We start from the raw sequence: 5,973 nt of genomic DNA on the forward strand, positions 1-5,973 counted from the left end.
TTTGTCAAACTTGCGGTTAGGTTTCTGTTTTTTATGCACATGTGTGTCTTTTTCTAGTATTTCAGATAACAGTATTGGATATGAAGGGTCAGTGAGTCTGTCCAAAGCAATAATGTGCATGAAGAACCTCACCAAGATTCAGTAAGACTCTGAAGCTCCTCTTACTGTTTTAGGAATCTCCAAACCCTGATGGATGACTAAATTTACTGATTATTAGTTTCATGATAAATAATGTCTTTCTGTTTCCTGTTTGGTCCGTCAGTCTGACCTCTGTTGGGACTCCAGAGCTGTGTGCTGTAGCTGCTAGTCTCACCCACTGTCCGCTCATACAGGATGTAGGGTAAGGTTCAGCTGATTATATAATACATTGTCAGTAAAAATGATTAAAACAAATATTATTCGCCAGAGGCAGCAAAGTAAATTAGCCAATATGGGACATTAACATGATTGATTCTGATTTCTAAAGCACGGTTTGTCAGCGTTGATCTAAATGTTATACATCTGTGTCTGTCTCTGTCTCCAGTCTGGGGTGGAATAACTGTGAGGATAAAGTGGCAGTGGAGTTGGCCAAAGTTATCCCTTTCTGTCAGAAGCTGACCAGAATAGAGTGAGTTTGTGAACAATTGATTGTGGAATAAAACAGTGTGAGTGTGGTTTGGAGCCGAGGCCTGGTTTAAGCCTAAAAGTCGTGTCCCGCTCTGCAGCTTCATCAGGTAGGCAATGTTTGGGTCCTTCAGGCACACTGTAATTTGTTTCTCATCTATAGCTTGCTTCTTTCCTGATAGCCACAGCTGAATACTGGTCAACTTTCCTATTTTCATAAATGTCGTTGTTTAATGCCTTGCTAGTATTGGTTTTTAACATGTGTTTAAACCATTTGAGAATTATTACATTTCTGCCCACTGTGATTTCAGACTGTGGAGGATCCCACCCTTGATGATAGCCACAGCTCAGTCTGAGAGACAGGAGGCCTCACCCTTTCAGGGTGTGTACGGAGAAACTTCTGGCGGTCACAGAAAACGTGGAAAGACCTGTCCAGAGCCTTAGTTTGTCCATTCTGGACTACTCTCGTAGTAGGAAAGAGTCATTCTAAGGCTAATGAAACAACCTATTCTTATTTTTCATGATGTTTATTGAAAACTTGTGTTACACACTGGACCTTAAGTAGCATTTTTATTCTACCGGGTTTACGTTTATATTTAGGTCTGTTTTCACAGGTGTTTAGTACAAACGAGCATGTTGAATATGTTTTTTCTCCCAGTTGGATCAAACAGTTGTGAGTGTGGGTTGAAGCCGAGGCCCTGGTGTTGAGAGCCTTAAGGAACTGGCAACTTTTTCAGCTTATAAACCCGTTTAGAAATCATTTGGATGGTTAAATGGCCTTTCCGGGTGAAGTGAATGGGTGACCCTCCACCCCCCTCTTGGCCGACCCCAAGGCGGAAAACAACCTTGAAACTTTGGGACTACCATGTTAACCGGGGTATAATTGGAAATAGAAGTCCGCGATAAGCAGAAGCGAGCGAGAAAGACAACGCTTGCGGCAATTCCTAAAAGCGCACACGCCGCCCTCATAACCGGGTTAGTTATAATTATTACCCACCTGCTGGTAGATATGTGCTCCACACGAAAAATTGCCCGCGGCCTAAAAAAAACAGGCAATCACCAGCGGTAGAAATTTTAGGAGGGAGGGGGCCGCCCAAGCTGAGTTGTTTTTAGCTAAGTGTTTGGTAATACTACATCCCAACTGTCAGGGGACTCGTTGAGGAAAACATGCGATGAAAAAATAAAACCAGCGAAGAAATTGGTAGAGCTTGGCAAGTTTCCCCTTTAAAAAGTTTCGTTCGCTGCTCTGCAGCTTCATCAGGTCGAGAGTGTCAGGAAGGGGTGTTTTTTGGCGTGCCTTCAACAGCCTCGGGTAGGTTTGAGTTTTTGCATCTATGACTTGTCTTCTGATAGCACACTGAATGTACTTTCACTGTTGCTATTCATAATGTCTTGTTAATGCTTCTATTGTTGGATTTTGTAACATGTGGTTTTGGAAACATTGAGAATATTAGCATTTCCCTCCACTGGTCGATTCAGGCTGTTGTTGAGAACAAGTCCACCTAGTTTGAAGCCCGACCGGCTCATCTTGATGTTCTCTCCTAAGCCTAATTGTGATCTGCATTGTTGGGACCAGTGGCGATTGCGAAGAGCAATATTCCAGTTTCGATGGAAGTCTGCAAGAAGATGAAAGACTTGCTTCAGTTTGGAGTTAAAACGTGGTGTTTCCCTGCAGTAAGGCGCATCAGAAAAAAGCACGGAAGAGTTTACCAGCCAAAAGAGCTTCCGATATTAAATGTTTTGCTTTTAAAAACCAATCATTTGGTGTATCAATGGGACTTGGCAGCCAGGCTCGGCGGCTGAGTAGTGAAAGGGGTTAGGAGTCCACCATGTGGTCCACTTATGGGGAGACTCCTTTAGATTTACATCGGTGAATGGGGCGTGAGGTTGACCCAAACGCACAGACTGGAGGACCGCATTGAAACAGTTAAAACGTTTAGTTTCGCAGATACAGGGGTTGGTAAAATCCACAGCAGTACACGCAGAAAGTCCAAACCGCTGAGCTAGCCAAACAGCAGAGACTTTCTAGCAGGAGACCTCGGGGAGGGAATCCAAACAAACTGGAAGGACAGACAAGGGGCGGAAGCAGGCAGAGGGGTCAGGGACAGAGCTGTTCAGGCTTTACCTGGGCGCGAGACGACTAGAGGTCAGACAAGTCAGGTGTCGAACCGAAAGGATTGCGAATCCGGAAAATATACGTAGGGCTTGTTTGCTGCTGTGCTAAAGACAATCTGGCAAAGACGAGTGGAAGGGACGTGGGGTTTATCAGGTGAGGGAACACGCAGTGAAGGTGGTTGCCGCACTGATGAGGCAGGCAGTGTGATCAGAAAGTACTGCAGAGGCTGGCAAGTAATTGATGTTAAAGCCAGAGCGGCTCATGGAAACACTATTGAGATATATAGAAGTTCTCGTCCCATTTTTATTTTTAATATTTAGATTTTTTTAAATCTGAATGAATTAGAATTTATTGTTCTTGGTCACAAGTACAAATGGAAATTACTTTGAAACGGTGGGAGGGGAGGAAAGGGGGCAGAACAAGGAGAGAGGCAGAGGAAAAAAAGAGCCAGTAGACGGGTGTGTGCATATGCGCATGTGGTACGAAGTGGGTCCATGAGTGTGTGGTGTGCACATAAAAGCCTGGGGAGGAGTCGGCTTCGGTCTAGCCTCTTCCGATCAGTCCTCAGTTACGGCATGGGGTGTCATGGGCGGATAACACGCAGGTTGCCGCATGGAAGACGTCGCCCCTTGACGGGTCCTAACCAGATCATAATATCAGCCAGTGTCCGTTAAAAGAAGAGGATGGGGCGGCAAGGAGCGTGCTTCACTTGCGCATCTCCTGGGAGGAGTTGTTCCTGCAGCGGCCTTGCCGGTGCTGACTGAGGGGCCGGAATGCAGATTAGATTATGATGTTTGGTTAGGGCGAGTAGTCGCATTTCAACTAGACCACGATTTACTTCTATTTGTCCAAGTCTGGTCTGCAGAATCGAATTCATTCTCCTTTGCAAAGCCGCAAGACTTCTCCAAGATGTTATCCATGTTGCGGTTAATTGACCAACAGGTGCTGGCAATTTCAACAGCTCTGCTGCCAAGATGTGTTTTTCCATTTACGGTGATAAATCTCAAGAGCTCTTGGAGGAAGTGATTTTGAGTACTTTGAGTATTTTAGTACTATGGGAATGTTAATGCATTATAATTTGGGAAATCAAACATCTGTTTTTTTATTGCTTATATAAGAGACATATATATCACTGACTGACCTCGTGAGGTCGACGATGGTGGAAAATGGCCTCCTGTCTCTCAGACTGGAAGCCTGTGGGGCTTCATCTAGGTGGGGATCCCTCCACCAGTCTGGAAATCACAGGTGGAGCAAATTAATATTCTCAAATGGTTTTAAACCACATTGTTAAAAATCCAGTATAGCAGGCATTAACAAGACATTATTGAACTAGGAAAGTTGACCAGTATTCAGCTGTGCTATCAGAAAGACAGGTATAGATGAGAAACTAATCTACAGTTGCGCTGAAGGACCCAAACACTTGTACCTGATGAGGCTGCCAGAGCAGTGGACACGACTTTAAGGCTCTATAACCAGGCCTCGGCTCCAACCACACTCACACTGGTTTATTCCACAATCATGTGTTCACAAACTCACTACTATTCTGGTCAGCTTCTGACAGAAAGGGGATAACTTTGGCCAATCCACTGCCACTTTATCCTCACAGTGAGTCCACCCCAGACGGGAGACAGATACAGACACAGAGGCGAGAACATGGAGCAGGCCAACGCGGGACAAACCGGGCATCAGAAATGCAGAAATCAAGCAGGGAAGGGCCCAGGGGGGGAAGGACGTGGGAGGCCGGGCGGGGAAGAAGAGGGGGGGAAGCAGGACCGGACAAGGAGGGACGAGGAGCAGCTGAAACCGGACCCAAACATCCTGGAGGACCGGGACAGGGGGGGAGACGAGCAGCGACAGCACCACAGGCGCTGGGAGGGCGCCCAACAGAGGCAAGGACGGACGACCAAAACAGGAAACAGAAAGACGGATGGATCAGGAAACGAAGAAGAGGAAAGGTGAGGCAGCCAGCGGGGGGAGAGCGAAAACAGGAAGAGGAGCCGGCAGAGGCGGACGAATGGGGGGGTGAGGGGTCTGCAGGCACAGGAGTGCCGGGACAGACGCACGGACCCGGCAGAGCCAATGACGGGGAGCTGAAAGACGAGAAAAAGACGACACAGGGGCAGAAAAAACAGAAACCGTCAACCGCAAGGCAAGGGGGACAAAAGGAAAAAGGGCAGGCAGAGAGGGGGAAGGCGGGGGGAGGTCCAGGGGCCAGGGGGCAGGAGGCGGACGAACAAGAGCCAGGTCGGGCAGCAGGGAGAGCACCCAGACGGGGAGGGCGCCAGACGGAAGGACCCACCACAAACAGGGGGGAAGGCGGCGACGGAGGCAGGAGAAAAGACGGGCGGCGCGTGGAACCACAGGGCACAGGAGAGAAAGAAGACAAGAAGAAAGAAGACAAAAGGGAAAGAGAAGAGGGAACACGAGCAGGGGGCAGGGGAAGCGGGGGGCGAGAGGGCCTGAGGAAAAGGCCGCCCCAGGCAGGGGAACAGGGACGACAGAGGACGGCAAACCACCACAAACAAAAAAGACAGGGGGGCAAGTGGGCAAGAGGGACCAGGGGGCGAGCAGGGGGAAGGGCGGGGAGGGGAACAGGAAGAGGAAGGAGGGGCAAACGGGGTTGCGCGGGCCACGGGGGAACACGGAGGGCACAGAGCCAAGGGGAAACCCCGGGAGGGAAAAGGACAACCAGGAGACAGGGGGGGGCGGAGGCAGAAGGAACAGGCAGGCGCGCACACCGAGGGAGCAAACGGGGAAGAAAAGGAGGGGACGGGACACGGGGGCCAAGAGAAGGGAGAACGTTGCGCCCCTGTATGAGAAAGGTTAAAACAACCCAAAGAACAGAAAAAAACCCCCCCCAACTGAATGTCATGATTGTTAAAACATGGTTAAAACAAACTCCTGCATTTTCACTGTTTGTTTAATGTTCAGTTTATCAGCTGTCTCTCCTGTTATGATATTGAGTATTACTAGAATAAAATATTCGCTTAGTCAGTTTACCAGTGACCGTAATGGAAAAAGGTTGGGAACCACTGATCTGCAGCTGTCAAAAGTAAAAGCAAAATACCAAAATGTTGCCACCCGGGATAACTGCAACAAAATAAAGAATAACAGCAGCCTCTGAAGCTGGTCCAGCAAGAGAGAGTAACACGAAGAGACGTGGTTGTGTGTGTAGGTGGTGTTTGTTGTGTGTGGCCAGCGACCTTTGTTGACCCTGGACACCTGACCACAAACCAACGACCAGTACTAACCAG

The 5,973-nt window shown here is 48.3% G+C and overlaps 1 long non-coding RNA gene across 1 annotated transcript; it reads left to right on the forward strand.

Annotated features, from left to right (window-relative positions):
* The first annotated feature begins 6 nt into the window (after positions 1-6).
* LOC118337726 lies at positions 7-618 on the forward strand. Its single transcript, XR_004797184.1, has 3 exons — positions 7-141; positions 263-340; positions 524-618. It is a non-coding gene; the product is annotated as an uncharacterized LOC118337726 (long non-coding RNA).
* Positions 619-5,973: the final 5,355 nt, after the last annotated feature.

The sequence above is a fragment of the Morone saxatilis genome, unplaced genomic scaffold, assembly GCF_004916995.1.
Source record: "Morone saxatilis isolate NCDOM2014 unplaced genomic scaffold, NCSU_SB_2.0 Contig376, whole genome shotgun sequence".
Taxonomy (NCBI): domain Eukaryota; kingdom Metazoa; phylum Chordata; class Actinopteri; family Moronidae; genus Morone; species Morone saxatilis.